At 44.5% G+C, this 7,467-nt stretch overlaps 1 non-coding gene across 1 annotated transcript; it reads left to right on the top strand.

Annotated features, from left to right (window-relative positions):
• Nucleotides 1–4,652: 4,652 nt before the first annotated feature.
• Nucleotides 4,653–4,759, top strand: LOC119043109 (U6 spliceosomal RNA). The gene has a single exon (XR_005081365.2). It is a non-coding gene; the product is annotated as a U6 spliceosomal RNA (small nuclear RNA).
• Nucleotides 4,760–7,467: the final 2,708 nt, after the last annotated feature.

Raw genomic sequence — 7,467 nt, 5'->3', positions numbered from 1 at the left:
TTATCTTATGTATTTGAAACAACTATTCAGAAATAGGTTTCACATGTCCGTCAAAGTGATCTGTGGTTCCAAAAGATCAAAATGTTAAGAACCGAGTGTCTTTCTTCCTCTTTCCTTTCTTTTCTCTTCTCTCTCCTCTATCCCTTCCTCCGTTTTCATAGCAGGGCAGTTGCAAGACAAAAACAACAACAACAACAACAAAAACAAGCCCTGTGGTGTTAATACTGATCCTATCTCAGAAATAGCGTATTTTTTATATGCTTGTTAACAAATAATACATCCCTATCAGGAGAGGAAGGGGAGAAGACAAAGGACCCCATTCCCACTTTAGAGTTGGGGAGATGTCCATCCTGCGCTTTATGTGTATCCCAGTTCCCCCCAGAAAGGGCTCGGGGCACAGAAATACATTTCAGCGCATGCACATGTCCGCTGTGGGCATTTAACAGTGGGAAAGGGAGCACGAGCAATCCTGGAGCGCTCACCCAGATCTCACTCAGCTGTCGAAATCAGCATTAGCATCTGGCTCCGTGCCAGAAAGCTCCTTCATCAGAGCACACCTCGGAATCTCATAATAATCTAAGCAAGCATTTTTGTCAAACTTAAAAAGCTGGGCATGGTCTGTCCTTTTATAATCCTTTCTCAGAATAGGTAAGCTGCTTAATAAATCTCGGTGGTAATGGATGGAACCAGTCAAGAGGAAGAAAGTTTATTTATAGACATTTGACTTAATTAGTCTTCAAAATAGTTTCTTAGAGAGGATTCAGACAATTCAAGCCTTTCTATGTCAACAATAATAAGAGAAGCGGCTTTGGAGTGCAGGTGGTAGTGGGGTCACTGAACAAAGCCTTCAGCTTCCAACGTCATGTACAGTTTGGCCTTTTGAATATTCGTCACAAACAAAATGGAAACACTTTGCCAGGTATTTTGGCAAATCATTAGGAATCGACTTTTCACTTAGTTCCCAAAATATATATTAGTCCTATAGTAGACACTATTGGTTGCCCCAATGTCCATTTTCCACTCCTTTCTTTAGGAAAAAAATCCCCAAGATTTAGCTGGGCACATGACCACACAGCTAACGACCACATTTTCAGCCTCTGGTAGCTCAGTACGCATGTGTGACTGAGTCTTGGCCAATGAGATGTAAGTGGAAGTGATGTGTGTATTTTCTAGGTCATTCCTTTAGGGAAAGGATACGCCCCCATCACCTCTTCTCCCCTTCTCACTGGCTGGAATGTAGATGTTATGGATGGAGCTGAAGCAGTCATCTCAGTGCGGGAGGCGCACTGACATGAAGCAGAGAGGAGAAACCTGGCTCTGCAACAAGATGGAAGAAGCATGTATCTTCAGCTCCACAGGATTGCCTTCCCAGCCCTGAGCCATCTACCCTGGTTTTTAGGTAACAAATATTTTTTTTGTAAATACCCCATTATTTTGGCTGGTAGTATAGTAGCCAAATCTGTATTCTAATCCACAGGTGGCAAACACAAGGCCCTCGGGCTGAATCCGGCCCTCCACCTTGTTTTATTTGGCCTGGCACCTGGTTTCTATTCCGCAACAGTGCTGAGCTCTCACTTAACTGTTAAGGAATAGTTACATTTATACAGTTCTAAAATTACCTTCGGCCCTTTGAAGGCAACCATGAGGCTGATGTGGCCCCCGGTGAAAATGAGTTTGACACCTCTAGTCCATAGTGGTCCCAGCTATTTTCTTTCTCCTCCTAGTTAGTCCTATCTGCTTCTAAGCTCCATCCCACCTGGCTGGCCAGCCTCTGGCATCTTGCTACCACGATCCACTCATCACCAAACTTCTTTCAGTCATTCTCCTTTACTTTGGCTTGTATCACTTCCCCATCCAACACCCCACCCCTGCCTCTTCCCAGTGTCAGTTCTCCATTATGGTCTGTCTCTAGACAACCCTTGACCTCCAGTTCCTGAAAAGAATCCACCGAAATAAAATAACACATTCGGACGGTGTATTCAGCACTTATCACAGGCCACTTTCTGGTCTAATTACACATTCATGTAATGGTTGAACTAATTACATCTCATTTTAACCTTTCAACAACCCCTTGAGGTAAACAGTTTTATTTCCTTTATTTTGGAGATGGGAAATCTGAGGCACAGAGAGAGGAGGGGATGCTCTCATCACTAATTCGACAAGGATCCGGAGGCTGGAAATCCCAAGCAGAGACAGGCAAGGACGGAGAAGGCCTTGAGGTCACTGAAGAGAATGAGACCCCGGCTCTATATGGCCAGGGAGGCCCCAGGGGCAGCTGCTGGCTCTTCTTTGATGGCCTTGGAAGCCTACCTGAGGAGGGCAGCCTCACGTCCAAGTTGTTCCAAGTGAGCAGCAGACGGTACAGGAGCAGAGATGTGGTGGAGTCGCTCCACATCTTGCTATTCAGGGCTGTTGAGCTTTATCAAAGGACAAGCAACAGGGATTCCCCAGCCACACTTTCCATTTGTTCCCCGTTACCCTCCTTTCCTTTTTCTCCATTTCCGTAGCTCCTTCTGGCTAGATCTCCTTTGGTCATTGACCGAATCAGTCTCACTTCCCAAAGGCCATTCAGTCTTTTTAAAAATAATCTCATGAATGTGATACATCTGGGGAAACATATTCCTAATTTAAAAATAGAAGTAAAATCATGTTACAGATATGGTGTATTACTATTGAAGAGAGTACAGAAAATATTCCACTAGAAAGGGCCGAGATGTTCACGGAAGATCGTGATACTTTACGGATGTTATAAACCTATTCAGTCTTTACAGTCTGTAAAGATAATGTCTTTACAGATACTTTCAACCCACTCAGGTCGGTGTCCCTGAGTGGGTCTTACCTCAGCAGGGAAGACCTGCAGCCGAGTGATCAGCCCGGACCGGGGTGGGCATTCAGAGCCCACCTGGTTCTGCTGCCCAGGATGGTTCCAGGTAGACCCTGCACTGGGGTGTGCAGACAAGCTGAGTGGCTTTGGTCCTCCTCCCACCCCGCTGGTTCTCAAGAATCTGCTCAACTGCTGTTGGGTTCTGTCATCCCGGCCATGCTGCCTGAATTGTGTTCTCCCCTGGGTCCCCAGACCACAGAGGCCCAAGGCTGTTTTAACTGTCTTCTCCCCAAAGGCCCCCTCAGAATCCTTCCTTTCCTACCCTCAGGCCCTCTCCATTTTACCTAATTTTTCCCTTTGTCAAACTTTGTGTCTAATTGTACCCAAGTATGTCAGAGAGAAGCTCACCAAGTCGGAGGGCCCTAAAAGGAGGACACGGGTTTCTCCCCTCGGACTGGGGCAGCTGTGTCTCTTCCCCACTCAGCACACCGACCGGCTGGAAGACACTCAGCACAGCCACAGAGAAGTCATTCTGGAGCAGAAGGTTCCTATTCAAAATGGGAAATTCTTCTTCCTCTCTCATCCTTTCTTTTACCAGCTAAAATGTCTCTCCAGCTTCATTTTAAATGAAACTTCCGGCTTCAGCAAGGATGGCGTATTCCCTGATGTTCATTGAGTTGCAATTCCTCCTCCCGTCAAAGTGGGTAGTTCTTTGTTCATGGGGGATTTTAATGCTCTCATGCTACACTTGCCACAGATGGTCCTTTCTTCTTTAAACAGGCATAAAATAAATGCTAGGTGTTAGCTGTATTACTGTGGTTCTGCCAAATAGGTGAAAGGACTATGGTGGTTGTGGATTATTGGCCCAAGTATCTATTCCACCATCCAGAATATGAGTTCCTGCATTACAGAAGCTGTTAATTAAACTCAGCTCTCATTTCTCTGACTCTCTTGCAGCTACGGTTCTGGGTGGGCTTAGGTTCTGCTGACTGGCTGTACTCCATGAAAGCCGGAAAAGGCTCTCTTCCTGCAGCTGTTGCTGTTGAGCATCTCCAAGAAACAAGCATCCCAGCTAGTCCTACCTCAGTGTCTTGCCCAAAGGAATCCCAGGACATCTGCAGGCATGGCTGTTGTGACACTATGTTTTTCTACAGCAGCCTTCCAGTGTTCTGTCACCAGCCTTGTAGGAATCCAGGGGCAGTGGCTGGTGACAGCCACTGCCCCTGGTGAAGGTGACAGATTCCTGACTCCTGAATCCAGCTAGGGCCACCACCTGGGTTTCTTAATTCATCAGCCTCAGATTCACCCACAGGAGTTGGCAGCTCTCCCATTGGGCCATTACAAGTGTTGTTCTGAGAGTCATTTTTGGAGGAACAGTCTAGAGCCTGCTGTTTCAGCCCTTCTCATAAATCCAGCCACCTAACTCCCAACAGTAAATTATATTTCTGTTTAACATGAATATAATTTTCTCTTTCCTACAACTGAACTTTTTTGAAATAGGGGAATTTGGAAGGATAAAAAAAGCTGAGAACAATGAAAAGAAATTTAGTTTTTGCTCAAGGAAAGGGGCAGTCATAATACTCTTCTTGCTGAAACACCCATAAAAAGCTACAAAGGTATTTCTTTTTGCCTATATTTATTCCAATTTGGATAGAGGGCTTACATTTAAAGCTCGCCCCAAAGAAGTGTGATTGTCATTCAACAAGCATTTATTTTGTGCCAGGGATTGTACCAGGCACTGGGGTCAATTGAAGAATAAACCATCCAGGTACTTGGGGCAAACATCCAAAGTAAAATAATAATAATAATAATAATAATACCAAAAATAGTGCTCGCTTCAGCAGCACATATACTAAAATTGGAACGATACAGAGAACATTAGCATGGCCCCTGAGCAAGGATGACACGCAAATTCGTGAAGTGTTCCATATTTTTGGATTTCTCAAAAGAGACCTTACAAGCAAGAAGGGGCTGGAAAGGAGTATTCCAAGTCATGAAATCCAAAGACCTACAACCCAGATTGCTCTATCCAGCAAAACTTTCATTTAGAATGGAAGGGCAGATAAAGTGCTTCTCACATAAGATCAAATTCAAGGAGTTCATCATCACCAAGCCCTTATTATATGAAATGTTAAAGGGACTTACCTAAGAAAAAGAAGATAAAAACGATGAACAGCGAAAGGACAGCAAAGTCACAGTTATTAACAACCACACCTAAAACAAAAGCAAACTAAAAGGACAGCTAGATCAGGAGTGAAGCATAGAAATGAAGATCTCAAGGAGGGTTAGCAACAGGGGAGTGGGAGGAGGAGAAGGGGGAGAAGGTACAGAAAATAAGTAGCATAGACAGTAGATAGAACATAGGTGGGGGGGGCAAGAATAGCCTGGGAAATATAGAATCTAAAGAACTTGAGACACATGGTCATAAACTAAAGGGGGGGTAATGGTGGAGATGGGGGGTGTGGTGGAGGGGAATGAAGGGGGGAATAGAACAACTGTAATGGCATAGTCAATAAAAAATAAAATTTAATTTAAAAAAATACCAAAAATAGAGGTAACTTGGAAGAAGCATTTTTATCAGAGTTTGGGACTAAGACCAAGCTTAAATTGTGATCAGTGACAGTTAAAATTAGCCAATTCCGTGTAGCTGTCCCCTCGAATCCTTTTGGGAACTGACTAATGTCAGTAGTTGGATGTCTTTGCCTACGTGTTTTATTGAGGATCTCCAAATGGAGTGCTTGGGTTCATCTGCTTTAGCAAAGAATTGTATTTCTAATTTTTAAAATGTTTGAAAATGTTATCATTCCAAACCAGACCTTAGGTACAGCATGACATGACAGTTTGGAATGTGGTATCAGGGCATCTACTACTAGCTGGGTGAGCGTTCCTGTTCGGAGAAAAATAGACTGTGCTGAAGCTTGAATTTGTAAAACTAAAGTCTTAAAGGGACAACAATAAAGCACCACTGGCTAGTGCTGCAACGACATATCCACAGTATTTTTGATAATATAGACCAATTAAACCAACTGTTTATTTTCACACATACAAAACAAAACTTTTCATCCTCCCCCAAATCTTCCCTCTCAGTGCTGAGTCTCCAGCATCTAAAATAGACCCGAGCGCATAGCAAATCCAAATAAATATTTTTAAGCTGTTGTATAACTCCTGGCTCCTGGGTGAAGGACCGGCTGTGACGGGAAGTGAGGTGGCCATTGAGAGGGCTGCTAGGGGAAGCAGGTGAGGGGTGGTGATAGCTTGGATTAGGGTCACAGATGGAGGTGACAATAAGTAATCTGATTTGGGCCCTGTTTAGAATCTGAACCTGTCAGGACTTGCTAATGGATTCACTGTGGAGTGTGAGAAAAAAGAAAGGAGTTGAGAATGACTCAGAAATCCATGGCTGGAGCAATTAGATGCATCACGGTCCGGTTGCAGGAACTCAGGCCTAGGCAGGTGTGTACTTGGCCTTCTCAAGGAAGAGCCAGGAGGCCAGTGAGTGAGCAAAGGGGAAAATGCGGTGAGCTGAGGTCAGAGAGGCAGCTAGAACCCATCCTGGGGAGCTTGTCAGTCAAGGGAAGGACTTTGAGAGCTGTTCTAAGTGGTGGAAGCCCTCTGAAGGTTTCACGCATTGTCATAACATGATCTATTTGCATTTTAAAAGAATCACTCAGGCTGCCGGTGTGGAAAATCGACCACAGAAGGCAAGAAACAGAAACCTGGAGACCAGCTAGAGGTGCCAATAGTGGACCGGGTGGGAGGCAACAGCGGCTTGGACCAGGTCGGTGGCTATGGTGGGGATGAGACCAATCAGACTGTGTCTACCTCCTGCTTAAAAACTTGTTTCTTCTGAAATACACCAAACTCCCTTCCCCCTCCTGGTCTCTTTCCTCCAGCTGGACCGCATGCCACCCACCATGTCACTGCACGCAGGTCTCTGCCTGAATGGTAGGTACCTCCTTGGAGGTGTCCTCTCCACATCTTCATGAACATGGCATCAGATACCCTCTTCTCTCCTTCTCCTTTTCCATCTTCATTTTTACTCACAGTGTGTATCACTCTGTTCTATGTTTCATTTACTTGTTTTTATCATTGGCTCCCCCACTGGAAGGATGGTAGGCTCCGTGAGGGTGGGGGCTTTGCTCACTGTTGCGTCACCCGCCTTTGTGGAACACAGTGAGGTGCTTGGGTGAGAGCTGGGGGGGTTTCCTTTTACGTGAAGACGGTTCCACTGCGGATGTGCCAGGTGACCATGACTCAGACATAGGGGAAATGTTCGAACTATGCTAGGGAACTTGCTATTTTATTTCACTTCTTTTCATTTATTGGCTTATTTATTTTACTTCTCAAACAAAGTAGGCTTAACTAATTAATTATTAAAGTACAGTTGACACACAATATTATATGAGTTTCAGGGAACTCTCTGTTCTGAGTCCCCACTGACTTACAGCCAACCCTTGATGCAAGTGTGCACAGTCTCTGGCATCCAGATGGTCTCAATGAAATGATTATTTATTTATTGCAATTAACTTATAACTGGTTCATTTTCTACATAGTAGCACATATTCACACATACATCTCCTTCCACAAGTGCATAGGTTGAGCATATATAGAGTCTTAAATTATTTTTAAGGCAGTCTCTTTTT

This window comes from Artibeus jamaicensis, unplaced genomic scaffold, assembly GCF_021234435.1.
Source record: "Artibeus jamaicensis isolate MK-2021 breed Jamaican fruit bat unplaced genomic scaffold, CSHL_Jam_final contig_2170, whole genome shotgun sequence".
NCBI classification, from domain to species: Eukaryota; Metazoa; Chordata; class Mammalia; order Chiroptera; family Phyllostomidae; genus Artibeus; species Artibeus jamaicensis.
Note: the sequence above shows the minus strand (reverse complement) of the source record. Positions and strands in the feature narration are given on the sequence as shown.